Source organism: Lathamus discolor, chromosome 3, assembly GCF_037157495.1.
Source record: "Lathamus discolor isolate bLatDis1 chromosome 3, bLatDis1.hap1, whole genome shotgun sequence".
Classification (NCBI taxonomy): Eukaryota; Metazoa; Chordata; class Aves; order Psittaciformes; family Psittacidae; genus Lathamus; species Lathamus discolor.
The window spans coordinates 4,631,784-4,652,498 of NC_088886.1; the positions used below are offsets into that span (position 1 = coordinate 4,631,784).

A 20,715-nucleotide genomic window follows, 5' to 3' on the forward strand; every position below is an offset into this window, starting at 1 on the left:
AGCTGGTTGGCTGGCAGGACAGCATGTGTTTACAGAAAACCCTAACAGTTGTAAAGGAGCCATTTAGGTTTATCGTGTCAATTCCTGTACAATTCCACGAGGAGAGACTCCTTTCACAAACTTGCATAAAGAAGACAGATAGACTAGTTTTGACCTCTCTCAAAACATTTGACGGTTGAGCTTGTTGCAAGGATAAAATATCTGGAACAGCAGAAAAAAATATATCTTGTCATTTCCCCCTCCTAAGGATTAGGCTCCTTGAATGCAGCATCCATTCATAGCTTAGTCCTTGCTTTATAATTTAACTGCCTTTTATTTTCCTTCTGAGATGCAAACGCAGGAGCTGTACCTGATTTTCATGCCATATTATGCGAGTCGTTGTGAAAAAGCTGTCCAGAGTAGTGGCTCCATTTCATCATGATGCACATGCCAAGGTACAGAGATCATTTATTTTTCCTAAAAATTGAATGAGGATGGGATTAAAAATGTTATGTTTTGCCTATATGAGCAATATTCCTCTAACCAACCATTTCAAATATATTGCCTCTTTGTAGCTTCTCTGTAATACAGCAAAGGCAAGGGTAGCACACCAAAGGGGTTTATGCTGCTGCATAAGCATCCTTCTTACTGGGGCTATGACTTGCAAAGCATCAATATGCTAAGAACATGGCAGAGTAAGACCAGATTGGCCCTGGGGATACTTCTGGACTGAGTGCTTGGTTACTTTTTCATGCATGGAGGAATTATTACATTATCCAATACCTAAAGGGGTGCTACAATAAATCTGGAGAGAGGTTTTTTACAAAGGCATGCAGTGATAAGACAATGGGGATTGGCTTTAAACTGAAAGATTTAGATTAGATATAAGGAAGAAGTCCTTCCCTGTGAGGGTGCTGAGGCGCTGGCACAGGGTGCCCAGAGAAGCTGTGGCTGCCCCATCCCTGGCAGTGCTCAAGGCCAGGTTGGACACAGGGGCTTGGAGCAAGCTGCTCCAGTGGAAGGGGTCCCTGCCCGTGGCAGGGGTTGGAACTGGATGAGCTTTAGGGTACCCTCCAATCTAAACCATTCTATGATGCTGTGATTAAAAAGCAAGCTCTTTAGTGAATATGCTGAAACCCTTGTTACTTTTTAGCAGGCATCTATACTGTAAATATAATTCATGTGCGTATGGATGCAGAGAAGAAAATGGAACATTCTTGTACATAAAGCTGAGGCTGAGACCAAGCCCTCTGGTCCCATGTGTGACTTTGGCTGTTGGACTGAGAAGATAAATTGAGGAACAAGAAGACTTTATAAATCTCTGAGACAACTTATGCCAATATGCAAAAGAAAAATAATAGTACCTGAATATATAGGTCTGAAGAATTCAATCTTCTTTTTTTTTTTTTTTTTTTTTAATGTTTCTTCCTTTTGATGGAAAAATCCATAATGCAAAATGAATGCTGGCAAGATGATGGGCTGGGGGAGAAGAAAGCTTGCTCTAGCAAGCATACCCCAGCCAGCCACCTGTGTTATTAAGTTCCCATGTATGCATGCTTTAGGACTGGTAACACACAGATCATAAGCTGCATAAAAACTGAATGCAATTGATATCCTAAATAGGAACATACTATGTTGGTAGTTCATGAAGGGCCCCACGGCTTATATCAGGTAGTCAAGCTTGAGTAAGGACAGAAGACTGGTGAGATGAGGAGAAAATGTTGTGCTTATTAAAATCCTCTATGATATCATGCCTTGGGTGCTTAGATATGAAATACAGATGAGGAATTGCTTTTTAGTGTCATAGAGTTTTAAATAACTTTTGCTTACAATCTTGTGAATGTATTTGTACATGTATGTGTGTGTATCTGTACATATGTAAGTTCAGTCCTTTGACTTGTCCATGCCGGTGAGTCAGGGATTTGGTGCTCAGTAGTGGAGGAGCAGAACAGGGTGAGTCGGACTGTCAGACTCCATCTCCAGAAAGGCAGCAGATTAATACAAAAACATGAGAACAGGCTCTCTCCTGGGGGTTGCATTTCATATTTAATGACACTGGAGAGTGGAAGGTGTCTCCAGCCAAACTGGACAGGGTCACTTGCAGACAATTTAAGTGCCCAGTACCCTATCTGGGGAGCAAGGCATCACCTGCCACAGTTCTTGGCGACCATGGGATGCAGTGGGCAGTCCTGGCCCCCTCTAAAAGCAGCTTATTCGTGCAGCTGGGAGAGCAGAGCCATAGAAAGTCACCTGGAAGAGATGTTGGTGACCAGCTGTCCTGGGTTCAGCAGTAGCAGTCATTTTTCTCCTTCTTAGTAGCTGGTGCAGTGCCATGGTTTTGACTTTCAGTCTGGGAACAGAGCTGATAACACCGATGTTTTTAGTTGTTGCTAAGTCTAACCAAGGACTTTGTGAGCCTCATGCTCTGCCAGGGAGGAGGGGAAGCCGGGAGGAAGCAGAGACAGGACACCTGAGCCCAACTGACCAAAGGAGTATTCCATACCACAGCACGTCATGCCCAGGATGTAACTAAGAGTTACCCAGAAGGGCTAGTTCACTGCGGGGTTGGACTAGGTATTGGTCGGTGCTTAGTCAGGCTGGGTATTATCGGTCGTCAGGTGGTACTGTGTTCTCTTCTCTTGTTATTTCCCGTCTCATTATTATCATTGGTGGTAGCAGCAGTGATTTGTGTTATACCTTAGTTACTGGGCTGTGCTTATCTCAACCCGTGGGAGTTGCATTCTCTCAGTTCTTCTCCCCACCCCTCCAGGAGCAGGGGGAAGAAAAGGGGGGCGGGGGAGAAGGTGGTGAGTGAGAGAGAGTCTGCGTGGCTGATTTATGGCTGACTGGGTATAAACCACACCACCAGCGTTTGGGTCCATCTCTTTGAATTTGGGTGCCCGCCTTGGCCATTTGCATTAAGACACTTTCAGGGCAGATCACAGCAATCTTATTTTGGAAGAAATGATCTGGCTCTGGAAATCTTTAAGAAAAAATCCATTTTGGGGGAGGTAAGTAGCTGATTCAGTTTGCACAAGATGTCATGGATGGGTCATATGTAATGGAGCCTGAGGCTGAATCCTGGTTTACATCTGTGAATGTTACAGTCCAATATTTCATTTTCATGTTTAACACTTGTGCCTCCAGTTTCTTATTCTGATTTTGTCTTGGTTCAGTTTGTAATCCAAGGTAACACATGGCTGCTTTACTCATGGACTAGAAACACACTGCCTTTGGGTGTTGTGTTTCTATGTGCCAAAGGTCTTTATCATTATTATTGTTGCTACTTTTGGGGTGTATTCTTCTAACCTGCTTATTTCTGTTAGGTGCTGGAACACAGTTTAAAGAAAAGCATGACAACGCCTATGACAACAGTCTTTCTCAGACTTCTGAGCATCCCTTGTGAATGCCTGTGGATGGGATTGATGCACTTCCCTGCAAGGAGCTGAGTGCCACAGCCACACCACATCATCTCACTGCCTGTTTTCAGGCTCTGTGCTGTGCCCTCCTGGGTCAAAGTGAAAATGGAAGAGAATGGCAAGCCAAGGCATGTGGAAGATGACTCACTGGGTTTTGTACGTTTTCAAACATAACCCTTGCATTCTTGTCGATGTATCAATACAGTAAGGTTCTCCCCCTTGCAGCAAGCCTTGTATATTTACATATATTATATAATGCCTCAGTCAATGCATTACCAAGTTTTTATATTTTTTTAATTTCTTTTTTCACATTTTTTCTCCCAAACAGGCACTGAAAGACCAAAACTGCAGCACACCAAGTGCAATCCCTGTAAACACAACATACCAATGGCTTGACAAGTGATGTCTTTGGTAACCGTGGTCATTCCCATTTCCAGACTGGTCAGAACGGCTTTGGAATAGTGGGCAGCCCATGACCTGTGTGACTTTGAGGAAGGAAAAAGCAGCTCAGTTGAGGTATGTTCTTACACAGAGAGAGGGCAAAAAGGGTCACAGAAACAATGAACCAGGGTTGGGATGGAAGGTATCTTTGCTCCTCTGCCTTGTATACTGATGGTTCTCTGCTATACCCAGTCCAGCTCCAAGCTGCATGTCTCCCTGTCTGTTTAGGAGGGAAGAAAGTAACTGCCTCATGTCTGGGAAGGCTGAGTTGAGGCTGTTGTGATTGGGGTAAATGCAAACATAGAGCTCACAGTAAGGAAATGAGGTTGATGCCCCAATGGAAAACTTCACCCTCAAAGCACTTCATCTCAGGGATCATTTTATTCCCAGAAAGTGGGACATAAATACAGAATTAATCACGACCAGGACCCATAGCAATAACCTGTTTATGGGAAAACTCTAATCCTAGTCTAGAAGAGCTGTAATCTTACCCTGCCATCTAAAATTGGTTGCTTTATTAAGATTACGTTCTCGGTCGAAGAAAAGAAGTGAGTCAGTTTGGTATGTTTATTGCCCTTTGTCAGGATTGCAGTATTTTTTTCTGCTTTGAAAATAGATGTTCGTGCTTATGCGGCTGTATATTTATCCTTTCTTTAAGCTTTTTCATCACCGTTCCCTTTAATCATTTAATGAGGAGCGTTCAGGTTCCTGATGATTTAAAATTATGACTCGCAGAGACACTGGCAATATCTTTGCTGGAGTAACATTGATCCTCTAACTTTAAGACTTTAAATTCAAACCACATGTTTTTGCCACTAACTCTGAAAACAACCCCTGGAGTTGTGTGACTGTCACTAGAATATAAACCATAGCTACTCTGCAAACAAAAGCCACAGTATTTAAATTGCGATTACGGTCACAAAAGTGACTATTTTAATCATTGCTCTGGTTTACTCGGGAGATCTGCTCCCTCTGCACATTCCAAATATCTCTGCAGATTTTTTATAGACTGAAAGGAGATTTTACTGCTTTCCACCCCTCTTAGCCCTACGGAGGCCAGCCAACATGGGGCGAGTGAGCCAGATTTGTTCCAGACTCACACATCAGCGGGAGTGTGAGCTGAATCCCTGCAGCAGGACCTGTCGAGCGGATGATGTGCCCGCCAGGACAAGCAGCCACACTTTCTTGCCCCAGAGAGCTCATGGGGTGCAGGGCAGTTGAGGGGGGATGATATAGAAGGTACCAAACCCACAGTGGTTTTCCTATAAACTGGATTGTTTTGGAAAGAAAAACATCCCTGAGAGGCCTATTGGGGTGGAAGGGCTTTTCTGAGTGCAGCTGCCTGGATGCCACCCTGCTCCAGGGGTAGGAGCTCCAAGCAAAGGCAGAGAACATGTTTTAAAACAATAGCCTTAGAAGCAGAACTAGGAAGTTGAAAATAGAGGACACAAAAGTCTCAAAGACTTTTTCTTTTCTTGCTGGCTTTAAGGAGATAATTCAGTTCCTTTAACATCTCCCTTACATGGACACTTGCTTACAGCCTTCTGGGTGCTGAGCTTAAGCCTCTTTGGTAAGAGCTTCAGCCTCTCCTATAAACCCAATCACTGCTTCCCACTGGCTTTTAAGCCCCTTGTTTTGTGCGCTTGTTACACCAAAAATCAAATCCCACTTAGAGGGTGTCTGCTTTAACTCACTATCTGCCTTTATGAAATGTAATGTATGTATTTTGTTTCTGTGAAAATCTCCTATTACAGTATTGGGAATGTTCCTCTGATATATGCATATTCAACATAAATGTTGGTAGGAGAAGACCTAATTCATTTTAGATGGTTTTATTAGGCGTCTCTTAACAAATCCCAGAGTATGTAAATGAAATATAACTATACGTACATATTCATCAGTCTGTTCTTGGAATTAAATATGAGCGCTGTGACATTTGGTTTTAAGGAATGACTAATTAACATGTGTGCAGGATGTTCTCATCTTCCTGCTTTAGAGTCCCAGAGTCAGGGAAAAGCAGACAAAACATATTTCCACTCTTCCTATCATAGTTTGCAAAGCAGAAAGCTGCTCATGACAGCCAAGAACTTCTCAGGCTTTTTTGTACCTGGTGGGTGCTGACACGGGGCCCATTCCTGAGTGCTTAGTGTTGTTAAATGTCACGTCGTCTGTGCTGGGGCCAGCATCATGTTTTAAAGTATCAGCTTTGTACCTGACCTTGCCTTTAATAACCGCACCAAGTCACAGAGCACAAAGAGCAAGACAACTTCTGGAATACAGCCACTGTTGCTCGTGATTTACCTCCAGGATGGGGTGCTGTAAAACTGGGCTGAGCCCTAAGATGCTCCCCGTCATCCTGGAGATGCTCTCTAGGAAAACCTGGGCTGAATGCTGCAGGGATGTTTGGGGTTTGGCTCCAGAACACCAGGCTTAGCAACGCTGCTAGTGAAAGCCCAGAGAAAAAGCCACTTTTGTTTTCAGCAGGGCTGGCTCGAGTTGCATATTTGTGAGAGCAATGTGTGTGCAGGGAGCACACTTTTTGCCGCAGAAAAATATAACTACCAAAAGAACCCCCCAGAAACGTCTTTCTGAGGGTGCTGGAGAAGGGCGGACACATCACTCTGCCCTGTCTGAGCACCCCGGAGAAGCTGACCAGAACAAATCTCAGCAGGAACACACAAACCTCTATTATACCTTTTAAAAAGCTCCCCATTGAATGCAACCAGGCAGATGGGAAGGGCCCTTTTATTTCCTTTTTCTTTCTCCGCCTGAGTTCATTCTCTCCCTTTGGGGGAGCCAGGTTCAAAGACATGCCAAATGCATCAAAACCTTCCCAATAAAGTCCCTTTCACCTCCCGGAGGAGCGGGGCTGGGCTGGGAGCGTGCTGGGAGCTCTGGGTCCGACGGTGACTTTCAGGACTGTGTGTGGCAAATCGTGTGCACAGCTCCCGAAACAATGCCCTGAATCGGACGTCTAATTCCCTGGAAATTAAATCCCTCAGCTGGTCAGGGAAAACAGGAGCCAAAGAGATTAAACAGTGCATCAGGGAGAATCTTTAGGGGCTGACGGAGGGGGTTCTTGTGTTTTTGTTTGGGGGATTTTTTAGCAGAGGGTTAACAAAGTAGTGGTTTAGTGTTGCTTCCATCCCCATTTTAATTTGAGCCATGCTTTCCCCCTCTTCCCCTCCCAATAATCCCTTATCCTTGCTGCCACGGGGGGCAAAACTACTTGTTCGAGATCTGTGCTAACCACCCAACAGGTGAGCTCAGTCCCAACAAGCGCAGCTCCATCTCGGGCTACAGAACTGGTTTCTGTGGTTGTGAGTGAGCAAAGGGGGATGCTGCAGGTGCAAAACCATGGCCCCGGGCATCCTGCATCCTGCTTAGGTCCCCGCTAGTGCCTGCAGCTCCCAGCATCGCCCTGGAGCTTCATCGGCTGCTGCAGCCTTTGCTCAGTCCTGGGTTATTTATCCCAGTGCAAACTTGGCTGGAGCTGGACCCGTTGGGGTGTCAGGAGGCCAGAAACAGGGCCGAGACATTCCCATTGATGTTTCGCTGCTGGTGTATTAAGATGAGGAGGTCCAGCCATGGATGCTCTGTTGCGGCACAGCGAGTGGCTGGATGCTGGATAAAAGCACAGTCTCTACTCCTTAGGAAGCAATCTTTCCCCACAGGGCTGCTTTTAAACTGCTACAAGTCAAAACTTAGCAGGCCTAGCAGTGGCAATTTTTTTTTCCCCTTTAAAAAAAAAAAAAAGCAGTTTCCTATGTATTTTTACTGACAAAAGCCTGAAGCTTCCTTTATATGCTTTATTTTCTTTCTCCTCGGAAACGATCGTTAGACAAAAGCAGTTTTGCTGCTGGTTAATCAAGAGAGTGATGTGGCCCTGCATTTTAATCCTAAACCAATTAGCAGGATTTGACATCATGCCATTAGACTGCTTGAAACAAAAATCAAGGATAGCGTAATGCAGCTAGAAAAGAACAATAACCATCAGCGCTGCCCTGTCAAAGGGGAAGGAAGAAATTTGGCTGCGTGTGTAATTTCCAAGCAATCCCCCTTCCCTCAAACCTGAGCATTCAAATGAGGGAGCTAAATAATAATGAGAGGGGGAAATGTGGAATCTCTAATCACACTACCCTAAACTGCACTGGTTTTAAAAGTAGAAATCGCTATTCTTGCTCCTGAGCAGACACAAATTGGTTGCATTTTTAAATCTGAGTTCTGCTGTATGATTTCTTTAGTGGGTGTTTCATGCTTTGCTTCGCAGGCAGGTTGCGCTCATGCCGGGAAAAGCAGCATCTCTGATGCAGAGGTAGAGAGAAGGACCCCGGAGTGAACACGCCAGCATCCCTACGAAACAACTTCCCGGGCATGTAAATGTTTGCTTTGTCCAAAGCACCCTAAGATAATTAATGAACAAAGCATCTTTTAGCAACTGTACTTTTTTGCTGGCAGAAATGCTCCTTATGTCTAAGCCCGCAGAGCCAGTGCGTCCCGAGCCGGTGGCAAGGGCTAGAGCCAGGCTGGCAAGCGTTAGCCCAGCCGCGGCTGCTGCCTGCAGGCAGAAATAAGCTTGGAGAGGATGTGTGGTGAGAACTAAAATGCAGGCAGGCCCCGGGGTGCAGTATTTAAGGGATGAATGTCTAAAGCACATCGGGGACTCCCCGCCTTGCTGTGCTCTCAAGGCTGGCAGCGGAGAGCCAGAGCAGGAGTGAAACCCAGCATCTCATAAAGCAGCATATGGATAGAGCGCAAATGGATGGGGTTTTATGTCCTGTGCAATATTTTCATTGATATTTATTTTGATTTAATTTGGCTAATGTGCAGGGAGAATGAAAACGGGCCGTGCTCCTCAACATCTGATGAGGAGCTGAATGCTTTTTAAAATTAGTATTCCCACTTAGGCAATGATCTTTAAGGTCTGCCCAGCAACTGTGCTGGAAAATCATGAGTCACTCCATGTAAATTATGGGATGACCCTCGAAGTAGCTGAATGTTTTAAAAATGCTGAATTATTTCTGTTAGTATTACAGTTTCTAGTCTTTCTGCTTCAGCCTTTTGTCCATAACTTGATTTCCTTTTAATGTAAGCAGAGTTTCTCACACCCTTAAACCACTTCAGAGAAGGACTATTATAATAATAATAATAATAATAGTAATGATAATAATAATAAATTGTCATGAGTTTCATGATAAAATGGTAAAAGGTAGCAATGATGCATATCTCTGCTTTGAGAGAAGAGAGGTTGAAGTGGAGTCAGGGAGGACAGGAGCAATGTCACTACCCGTGACTTATAGTGTGAGGTTGGAGACTGGGCTGCAAAGATCTACCGAAGACGTCCACGGTGAAGGTGGGCAAGTGACATAATAAGTCTTCTTCTCTCATAGTTTCTATCTGCAATATGGGATAAAGAGTGTTTCCTCCGTGGAGATCTGTACAAATAAATGCCTTAAAACAGGTGAGGAGTGGCAGCAATGGCAGAGAGGAACAAAACTGGCTGGAGGGGAGCAAAACTGGCTGGAAACGAACAAAAAAAGATGTTAACAGCAAACAAACCTTCTGCCTTCCACTGAAGCAGCACTTCCACAGCTTTGTGGCTGTCAGTTTTGAGAGGAATAGATTTGAGAGAGGGGCTTAGGGTGAATAAGGTGAGCAGTGACTGAGGGGTACCCAGAGCATTCCACACCGAACCCCCTTTTCCCTGCTGGGACATCCACCCAGGGCTGCTTCCCATTGCAAAACTGGGATTTTAATGTCCCAGTTCCCTCACAGTTAATAAAGGAACAAAAAGTACATTTGCCTCCTCAAGGGTGTTGTGAGACAAAGTTGGTAAGTGTTGAAAAGAACCCCAAACCGGAGGAGAAAGCTGGCTTTGTTGCCTTCAGACACAGACCACCGCAGACCTTGCGCAAATTCTGCTGGAACATCCCTTGAATGAAAACGTGTTCTCCCCAAAAACCCATCAAACACATCCTGACTTGAAACGGCTGCCAGGGTAGTGAAAGGAGCTGCAGATTATAGATCCGCGAGGCTCTTGAGGCAACAAAATGTTTGTCCTGTGGATTTGGGCTGGATCCAATGAATCCTAAAAGTACTCGGAGAGACTGTTTAACCCATCCTGTAGGGGAAAAAAAAGAGCTAAACAAAGCAAAAAAAGTGAACTAAGAAACAATAGCAAGAAAATCAGTTTATATTAAAAAAGAATAATATTGAGACAGTGGCCAGGAAAAAGAAAATTCAGAAGGCCGAAGGCTAAACCTCAGACTGAAGCTTGAACTGAATTGGAAAATAAAGGAGTGAAAATTGAATTCAAATGGTCAGACCTTGTAAACTGGACTTGGTGTTTAAAAACTGAAAATGCCCTCCAAACAGGACAGCAGCAGCACCAAAGTTCTGAATCTTCAGAGCTGGAGAGAGCACTGCAAGGCACCATACAAAAAGATAATGTGTTTTATGAAAGATATCTGATCCTGTACTCCTTCTACCCTGTATCTCACCGAGATTTACAAAAGTAAATCCATATTTGCATTTTTTTAAACTTGTGTTGATAACACAATGCACATTTTGTGATCACAGCCTCTGTAGGAAAATAATCTTTTTTTTTAATGGGAAAATCTTTAAAAAAGCTGTTCTCATCCAGGGAAAATCTGAGAACACCAACAAAATATTTTTTCTAAACCAAGACCAGAACAAAATAATCACAAAAGGAAGCAGAGTAAAAAGTGTACCCACAGTCTGATATAACTGAAGAATTAATTACTTAAAACGATAAAAGAAAAGGCAGCTATAACAGAATGGTGGTTTTCTGCTGTATTCCAGGCAAACAAATACATCAATCAACGTCTGAGATGATAATAGGATGAAGAGAAAACACTGCAACTGCTTGGTGCTTTCCAGGTACGTATTACATTTATAAAGACAGTTTTTATCCTTAGTAAAATAAAAAAAGACTTGCTTCTTTGAGATCCTTGGGTTTGCTTGTTTAATTGCTATCCTCAGAAAACAAAACCTTTTCTTTTATTATCATTATTTGTCCATTTTTAGTTTTCAGCCACAAAGTCAGTCCTTTAGGCTTGCACTAATTTGATGTGCATCCATCTTAATTCAAGTTGATGCATTTCAATCTTGGCAGCATATCGATAACGAACGGGAACGGAATGCCAGCCGGTGAACTCCACCATGCCACCAAAACCAAGGACAAGACAGAAAAACTGTGATGGTCTCCTGGAATCGGTTCCCGAACTGCAAATCAGTCTTTGTATGTATATGATTTTATTTTATTCTTTATAGCCAAGCAGTTATCATCATAATGGTATTTGTAATTTCGAGGGTGCATTATCATTCTAATGGATAATGAGCACTCAACAGTCACAAAAAACGTTAATTGAAAAAGACGTTCTCCTGTCCTAACAGTGAGAGTGTTCCCTAACATTATGGAAATTGGTTAAGCCAAGAGAATATTTCCTTCATAGTTTTCAGCTTTCCAGAAAGCCTTTGATGTCCGAAGCCAAAGCAACTACCCATCAGGAACTGAGAGATGTACTTTGGGCCCCCATGCCAGCTTTTTACTTACGTCTGTCATTTTATTTCTCTCATAATATGGGGGGAAAGTCTTAGCCAACATCTTCATTTTCATTCATTAGTGAAATCATGGCAATAATACCACTTTGCACTTAGCTCTCTCCTAGGCACTTTGGAGGTGTTTGTCACTGTGGTGTATGTATATATAGCGAGTCCTTCATCCCAAAATGACCAGTCAGTAAGGTTTTGAATATCAAAAAAGGTCAAAGCAATACAGGACTCTATTATTATTACTTAAAACTCTGTGAGGCATTGAGATTATGAGTGTAAGGAAAGAAGTAAATTGTAGCTGTCTGCTTTGCTGTCACTGGGGCTGTCTGTGAGTTCTGGTCTCCATCTCTGCCCTGGGATGAGAAGTCACTCTTCTCACTTGGTCTTGCCATTTTTTTCCTCAAAGAAGAGGTCACTTTGTGCCATACTCGAAGATGCTCTTCACATCCACTATTATGCTGTCCTTTGCAGCTTTAATCTGCATAGGTAAGCTGCATCCTTAAATAGCTTAAAAGGCAATAAATAAGCACACAAAAATATTGCCACAGTTTCTATGTTCGGGGGGGGGGGGGGGGGAGGGAATGTCCTAAAGAGTTCTCTTTATTAATATGAGATGGCAAATATTTTTTCCTGTTTATTAAATCATATGAAAGGTTAATTATGGTTAGCGACTGTGGGTAGAAAACAATTCTTGGAAGATGCCTTTGTAACAACAGGTTGGCAGTATGCAGAAGCCATCTGCTTCCTGCAAATGTTAAGGTACAATCTCAAACTTGTGAGGTTAAAAATTACAGATTGCAGAGTAGTTTGGTAGAAGGAAAATCCATGTTGTGTTGATGTAAAGTTGCTCAGTCTCCTTGACACACAGCCTGGAAGGAATGCCAAGTTCCCTAAAGGACGGTGTTTGGCTGGAGAGGACCCTCGCTCAGGGTATTCTGTACTCACACTGGCTGTCTACAAAGCTAATGAAGCCATTTTTGTGCAATGATCGGGTTTTTTTAACACAGAAATCAGTTTCAAATACTGACCCATGAAAAGGAGTGGATTGCAGATATAACATTCTGCTTTCAAGCAGGGAATTCAACTCCTTCCATGAAGGAGAATAAAACGTTGCTGTTGCTGTCAAGGTGACACGATCCTGAAACTTGTTGCTTCAATCCACAATGTGCAGACTTAATCACAACTGCGAATTCTTCATGGTGAGTACTATCTGTTTCAAAAGGAAGAGCTATCTCTCCCACTTTACATTGTTAGCTGGACAAAAAGATATGAAGTGATTTGCCCAAGAGCACACCGGGAGGTTGTGACTACTGGAATTAAACCCAGATTTTTCAGATCACAGCAAAGTGCCTTAACCACAAAACCATTCTTCCTCTCTGTGGGTCAGCTACTGTAACTTCAGCATTTGGGCTGGGTTTTCAAATACATTTGTCATCTCCCAAGGGTTAAGTTTAATTCCCTTGAGTTTTCCACTTCCATGGAAAACCTCACCCAGTTTATCCTTCACTTCTATCAATAATGTTGCCCTACTTCACCTCTCCACACCAGTGAAACACAGGTTGAACAACCTATAAGAGGAGGGATGGGGAACAGCCACCACCATGTTTGTCCCCTTCGTTTTTCTGCCAAACAGGGAGAAACTCCTCTTTTTTCCCAGAGACTCTGCTCTGGAGAGATGTCATGCTACCTTTGGCCCCTTTCCTGCTCTCTTAATTTACTCACAACCCCTCCCCATGCTCATCCCCAGGAGCCAGCTGCTGAAAGACTGCTGTGTAAAAGGGCTCATTTCCAAACATTGCCAGCAATGGAGACACAGAGTTGTTTACTGTGCAATAAAATGACCCAGGGGCTCATTTCTAGTGCCTCTACCCTGAGCAGTTTTGTCAAGGCTATGCATGTGTACAGGGGTCTCTTCTCCAGCACCACCTTATTATTTTAACAGACACTTTCCAGTGAGATGTCTTCTGTTTCAAAGCACCCCATAAAGTGGTTTTATCTTCTCCCTTTGTGCTGCAGCTGGTGATCCACTCCATTATCGACACCTCCTGCCAACAACAGTGGCCTGCCCATAAAAGCCCTGCAGATAGAGGAGAAAGGGGCTGACCCCTTGGGCAATGCTGCAGAATACCTTGCCATTAAGTCCCGTTTATTGTGTCCTTGCTCCTCCGTGCTGGGAGCATCACTGCCCTTACCAGGATCATTCACAGCAGGACCTGCACTCAGATGCATCATCCCTTTCTGATGCCATTAGTGATGTGGTCTTATTGCATGCACGGGCTTGAGCATGGAGCTTCTGGTGGGCTGCAGCTGATGGGATCTTCTATTTCTGGGCTGAAACCACTGATGGGAAAGAAGGAGCCAGCTCTATTCATCTGCCTGTCATTCTGTCAACAGGCCTGGACCTTTCTCTTCTTCCTACTCTGATCTTTTCAAGGAAATCAAAGATCTTTACTAGTAATGCTAGTAACACTTTTATCAGGCTTCCTGGAGCGCCCTGTGAGAGTTGGCTGCGTGTGAGGGACAGAGGCACATAAAAATTAGGGATGAGATTTTTCAGTCCCACCAAAGGGATTTGGATGCCCAGCATCCATTAAAATGAGTAACAATTCCTGTCCCGCCCTAAATGGCCAGAGCCCAAATTGCTCCGTGAGATGGAAACCATCTTGGTTAATGCATGGACACTTAAGCCCTCAGCATCTGACTTCACTTATATTTTATTTCCAGCAAACTTAGTTGATCATGTCCAATGAAACACTTGTCCACCCCCCCACACCAGTTACCCGCTCCCCGACAGCTCATCGGGCCGTCACTTGCCAGCTCTGCTATCAGGGGAAGGTGATGAAGGTAGCTAATTTGTTTGCAAGTTGGTGAATGATGTAAAAGGTTCCTCGTCCATCATAATAAAGGCTCTTGGTAAAAACGAGACAAATGGTCCTTCCTCTCGTTTCGCCTGCACTAGACGGGGACATTTGAAACTGAGGGAAAGTTCAGTGTAGCCATATGTATGGAGGGATGCACACAAATCACAGCTGCTGCTAATTGGATCCAGAAATCTAATTGGTCCCTCATGGTTGGCTGGTGTTACATATAGGGTCATTGCAGCAGTAATGCGGGGTCTGCGGGGGCTTGATCTGCTTGATTTGGCAGCCTGGTGGCAGGGGGCTGTTCTGGCACCATGGCCTGGGCCATGTTGGGGTGCTGGTCTCCAGAGCTGGGGGTGCAGAGCTGCCCTGAGCAGGGCTGCTTTTGCTTTCCCTGACCTGCCAAGGGGGATAAGCCACTCTGAGCGTGAGCACGGGTTGCTCACTAAGACGAGCGGGCATCCAGGGCCCTGACCAGCTGGAAGGGGAGATACAGACATAAAATAATATAAAATAAGATCAAATAATATCAAATAACATAAAATAATATAAAATAACAATATAATGTAACTTCAAGTGATTGCTCCAATTAATGCCTCATCTTGAAAGCATCCTTGCACCAAATCATTGAGAAACACTTCTTAAATTGTCAGAAACAGGATGTTTCTACATCCTGTTCCTGCCTAAAGTGCCTTGTAACCTACTTGTCTCTAATAAGGTCTATTGGTCTTTTTCAACCCTTTTTAGGACCACTGTTGTATCATTCACTTCCACACATGAGCCAAACCAGCCACTCTGGATTTACATGCTCCCAGGATGCGTGGAAACAGAGAGCCTGGGTAAGTGGGGAGGAAAGCTCCAAAGTTTGGTTTAAGGTTCATTTTTGTCCTGGAGAAGGCTCTAAGTCTTCTTATATTATGCAAATCCCCTCAGCCAATCCTAATTTTAATAAAGTTGATTAATCATTGTGCTGCGGACAAGGACAGTTATTCCCTGACTTTTGCTATGGCGTTTATTGAAGCTGTACCCATAAATGAATTACTGCAGGGATCATTAAATTTGGACTTAAATTGAACATAGTAAGCTCATTTAAAAAAAATAAAATGCTTAGCAAGTTATATATAAACTAGAGGAAAAATGAATCTCCTCAAACTGTCTCCTATTTCCTTTCCAAGCAGGAACCTAAAGGGCAGATTTGCAAAGGGGAGTTTTAATTTGCAGGGCAAATTTTCACGAGGGCACTTTGAAGCTGCCTCTGTGTAAATCCTAATTGAATTGTGGGCTCAGAAGTTGGTGCTTTGTCCTCATTCAGCTCAAAGGGTCCCCACATTCAGGGTTGGCAGTAGAAATATTGCTCCCGCAGAGAGGGCAGGTGGAAGCTGCTGCCCTGTCCCTGTGTAGTGATGCAGTGCTATATGAGCAGGTGAGGACTGAATTTGGAGGCAAACAGGGTAAACTGGAAGGGCTGGCTGGCAGTGTGTGCCACCACCTTTGGGGTAGCATTGGCTGGAGCCATGCCCCCCATTGTGGAAGCTGGAGAGGAGCAGAGACCCAGAGAAGAGGCAGGGAGTTTTTTAATGGGATTGTGCTAAGAAGTCGCATTAAAAGAGGAAACTCACCCTTGGTAATGGCTTTAGTGTTTGCATATTCATTCACTGAGGAAGAAGCATGATAGAAGGAGCATGGAGATGTTGAACATGTGTCTTGCCTTCTGCCTCACAAGCATTTGAATACAGTTCAATATTTGTTGGTTTGACTCCCAGTGTGTAAAACTCTTAATGTTACCACTGGATGCTGAGAATAGTCATAGGAACAGCCATGGGACCTTGTTGCACCAGGGGACTGGTGGGAAGGAAGTTTCCAAGCCGCTGCCCCATGCACTGTTAACTTAAGACCCCATCCCTGACAGCAGAGCTGGGCAGACTATAAGACACTTAATTTGGGGTTGCAAAGGAGCAGTTACAACCCTGAGTCTCTCAGGGTGGGATAGTGCCATGTAAAACCCCAACCCTGAAGCTGGTCCATAGGGACATTCAATATCCCTTTACTAAATAAAAGGGGACAGCACAGCACCTCTGCCTATGGGTACGCGTGGAGAGGTGCTGGCACAGGGTGCCCAGAGAAGCTGTGGCTGCCCCATCCCTGGCAGTGCTCAAGGCCAGGTTGGACACAGGGGCTTGGAGCGAGCTGCTCCAGTGGAAGGTGTCCCTGCCTGTGGCAAAGGGTAGAACTGGATGAGCTTTAAGGTCCCTTCAACCCAAACCATTTTATGATTCTATAATTCTATGTTTCCAGTAAAGGGGACAGACTATAAGCAAAAGTAAGGTGATAAAGTAGAGGGATTAATAGAGGCAATATTCAGATCTGTCTTGACATCCAGCTCGTTCATTCAAGTCACACTTATTCACCACACCTTACACATCTCAGTCACACCATCCCAGGGGAAGGGGTGAGCTCAGAGGGTAAAGGGATTGCAACTACATGTGCTACATCCGCCAGCTCTCCATTTTCCATGCCTCCCTGTATATTAATTAAAAATCTTAATTAATTTTTCACTTTGTGCCAAAATTTCTTTCAGCACGACTATCAGTGATGGATATATCTCATGGGAAATAGGGCATTTTGCTAGAGAAAGGGAAGATACTGCTTTTAAATTACTGTTATACAGCAAATTCTAATGGGCTGCAGTTTACTGCCCTTTCATGCAGACTTGCTTGGTCATGGCAGGATTAAGTTGCTGCTGTAACAGCAGATTTCATAGCATCTGTTAACATTAAAACGCAAACTGTGCTGTGCTTCAGGTCTTTAATAAAACACAGTAAATGCAGAGCCACTGTGTGCAATGCCCCCTGAAAAAGAAGGAAAATAACGTGAAACTTCTACATGTCTGTGACGGGGGCTCAGCGGATGAGGGGCTCGGGCTTTCCTCTGTAACCCCAAAGCGCTTTTTCTCCCGGTGTAAATCTCTATTGCATCGCCATCTCGTGGCTTTCTGCAAAAGCTGCTGGCGCTGCAAAATCCCTGCCTCGCACTACTGGGGCTTCATTGCACGGTGACACCTATTAAAAGGTAATATCCAGCGGACATGAGCTACACGGGTAATTGCAATTAATACTGCATAGCCGGGCCATGGCAGTGAAGCTGGGGAGGGGAGATGGGGGGGAGTTCAATTATGATCTGCGTGCTTGCAGGCCTCAGGGCTGCCTTTCACACTGCAGTCCACATGTGGGTCCATGGCTACGTTGCTCACCCCCCTGTGTTACACGGACTTTGGAATGCTAGACATCATCACTCGATTGCTTTTGCAAATGCAAAGTTGGGTATGGGCTGAATCCTGATCCATGGGAAAGACCAGGAGCAAACTCTTCTCCAAATGATGAAAGACACCAAGGATGTTATTTAGACTAGGATATACAGCTTGCTGCTGTCTATGTATCGCTTTTTTTGTACATGTAATTCCTTTTCTTCCACATCATTTTACTTCTTTGATTAGTTTGAGCTGCACTGAAACAGTGAAGGGCCAAAAAAGAACAACCCAGACTTATGGCATTTATTACATTCTTATCACAGCACTAGTTTGGGAATGATCACTTCAATTTACACTGTTTCTGTTTTCATAAAGGTGCAGATTTTGTGAAGCCTACAATGACATTTATTCCTATGGACATGCCTTGCACCTACAGTTTATAAAAGTCTGTCAAAAACTGCTCTCAAATTCATTTTAACATGTCCTAGCAGTGTTTAATCCCAGGGGGAAAAAAACTCCAGGCTTTAAACTAGCTCAGAGAGGCAGGGCTGTGCAGGGAGGCCCCTGTGACTGCAAAGTAGGATGGTTGTGACATTGCAAGCACAGGGCTGTGATTGCAAGGGCAGATTGTGGTGAGGTTGCAAGCATGGGGTTGTGATTGTAAGGAGGGATGGTTGTGAGGTCGCAAGCACAGGGCTGTGGTTGCAAGGAGACATGGTTGCATGGTTGCAAGCATGGGGTTGTGATTGCAAGGGCAGATTGTTTTGAGGTTTGCGAGCATGGGGCTGTGATTGCAAGGGCAGATTGTTTTGAGGTTGCGAGCATGGGGTTGTGATTGCAAGGAGGCATGATTGTGAGGTTGCAAGCACAGGACTGTGGTTGCAAGGAAGAACTGTTGCAGGATTGTGAGCATGGGGCTGTAATTACAAGGGTATATTGTTGTGAGGCTGTGAGCATGGGGTTGAGATTGGAAGGAGGGATGGTTGCAAGGCTGTGAGCACAGTGGTCCCCATCTGCACTGGGTGCTCTCTGCATGCAGAGGGTGAAGTACTCCATCCCACTATGGATGATAACCTGCAGAAATGATCATTGGGCTGAAATCTCAGCTCCAATCCAGCCCACTCTGTTGTTCTGGTCAAAATTCCCCCACCATGCTTCCATCCTGCTGGGAACAGAGTAAGCCTTTGCAGGAGGCTTCATGTGTGCCCCTGGTTTTCCTTAGCAAGGCAAAGAGAGCGGGAATGTCGAAACTCAGCCGGCAGTTAGGACATTGCCTCCCTCTAATACAAGCCAGATCTGTGGAAAACCTCCAGGTCTCAAAAGCCCTCATCGGCCCAATCAGGACTTTGATGACAAAAAGCAGAATAAAAGCGAGCAGGAAGAAAGCAAGTTTAAACAAGCCCAAACAAGAAACAGCGGATTTTGAGAAAGCAAAGTGAGCAGCTACGGGCAGCCCCAGCTATTTGAGATGCCCTGGAAAAAGCCAAGAATCCATGGAAAACACCATGTTACGTTGAATGGAATGGAGATTCCCAGGTCTCTCCATAGCCTTGTGCATACAACCATGAGCACATGACAAGTGAGCACACCTCATGAGCAATTCTGCAGTGAAGTGTAGTAGTGGAGCCTGTGTTTCACTCAGCTTTGGGGCTTTCTGATGACATCCATCCTGTTTTCCTGGAAAAGTCCCCAGGGCACATCAGCTTTGCTGCCCCATCCCCATCCCTCCTGGATCTTGTCCATACACCCTGTTTGCAGCCAGTTGGAGCATTACACATGGTCCTGTCCCCCCTTATTGCCCCTCACCATGCTAAACCTCAAACAGGCCTTTCTCACGTTCCTAGCATGGTGCCATGGGCTTCATGCTGCTTCCCTCCAGCCCATCAGGAACAAAGCACTGCAGAGGTCATTTTGGCAGGTTGCTGAGTGGGACATGGCTGTTGCATTTGGGAAGCAGGGAGGACAGCCTACAGCAGGCCTCGGAGAGAAAGGAGTAGTGTTTGGCACATAAACCTCTGGAAGTAGCTAGTCTATATTATTATTAGGCATTTTAAAGCATTTGCAGGAGGCAGTTCTCACCTTACATTTCACCCCACCGTGGAGCAAGTTTAGAAACAAATGAGAAACTTGTTAATTTGGATCTTGCTGAAATGAATGGCTTCCTTTATACCAGTTGCCTCTCAGAAATGTTGAGATTTAATGAATCCCTTGCTGCAAATAATGTACAGTATTACGCTAATCTCTAATGCAGGATATCAAAGCTAATGCTCAGCATAAAGAATGAGGCTTGTCAGATGTACAGCTGGAAACATGGCCATGGCCCCACCAGTCTGGTGTAAGCAGCTCTGTCGTCTGCTAGCTGGCCTCAGCACGCTTGTTGCTGGGGTAGATTAAATACTTGCTGCTGGTTGTATTTGGGACTGTATTTTTGTGCTGAAGCTTTGCTACAAGCCAAAAGAGTTGTCCAGCAGCTTGAGTTCCAGCTTTCCCATTCTCTGTTTCAGTCCTGTGTAGCCAGGCCAGGTCTTGGTACCACATTACCCATTGAAGGGGAACAAAGCCATATGAGAAGAACAAGTCTTTCCAGGCATTGATGGGAAATGGGTTCATGTGGTTTCCCTTTATTTTAACCTTTCCTGGTTAAATTAAAAACCTGGGGGTTTTTTAGAGCAATCAACTGAGGTGCAGAAGCCCTGTGTCTCTTGGGTCATTTTGATAAAGTAGTGCCGAGTATTCCTGACATAGCCCATACCCAGCACCCCTCAAGCTCCTGCTGCCAGCTTTCCCCTTAGCTCTCACATACATGGGCACCTGCTGCCAAGCTCTACCCTGGCCCCATCTGTTCTGCTTTTCATCCTCATCTCCCGAAAACCACTCTTCTTCCTCACCCTTTGCCCTAGGCTATATAAAAAGAGCTAATCCCAAAGCTAGTGGTGTCAAAGAAAGAGCTGCCATTGACTTCAGGAGACTGCAAGGACCTTAGCTGCTCACTTCAGAGTGGATTTTTAATAGACGATTAAATAACCAGAGGAGAACAGCACAGGCTCATCACTGGGATGCTTAAAATTTGGTAAGTAAGCCTGCATGTGATTTCTGTCCCCCAGGAGAATGCAAACTGTGAGGGGCTGGGACAGGTTGATGCTCAGCAGTGTCCTTTGATGGGGCTTATCTTCATTTACATTTTTGTAGGTGA

General features: G+C 44.6%; 1 long non-coding RNA gene across 1 annotated transcript; it reads left to right on the forward strand.

Moving 5' to 3' along the window:
- The first annotated feature begins 373 nt into the window (after positions 1-373).
- Positions 374-20,570, forward strand: LOC136010818 (uncharacterized). The gene is made up of 7 exons (XR_010611016.1): positions 374-434; positions 3,306-3,554; positions 3,727-3,914; positions 10,662-10,739; positions 10,975-11,100; positions 15,023-15,114; positions 20,423-20,570. It is a non-coding gene; the product is annotated as an uncharacterized LOC136010818 (long non-coding RNA).
- The last annotated feature ends 145 nt before the right edge of the window (positions 20,571-20,715 follow it).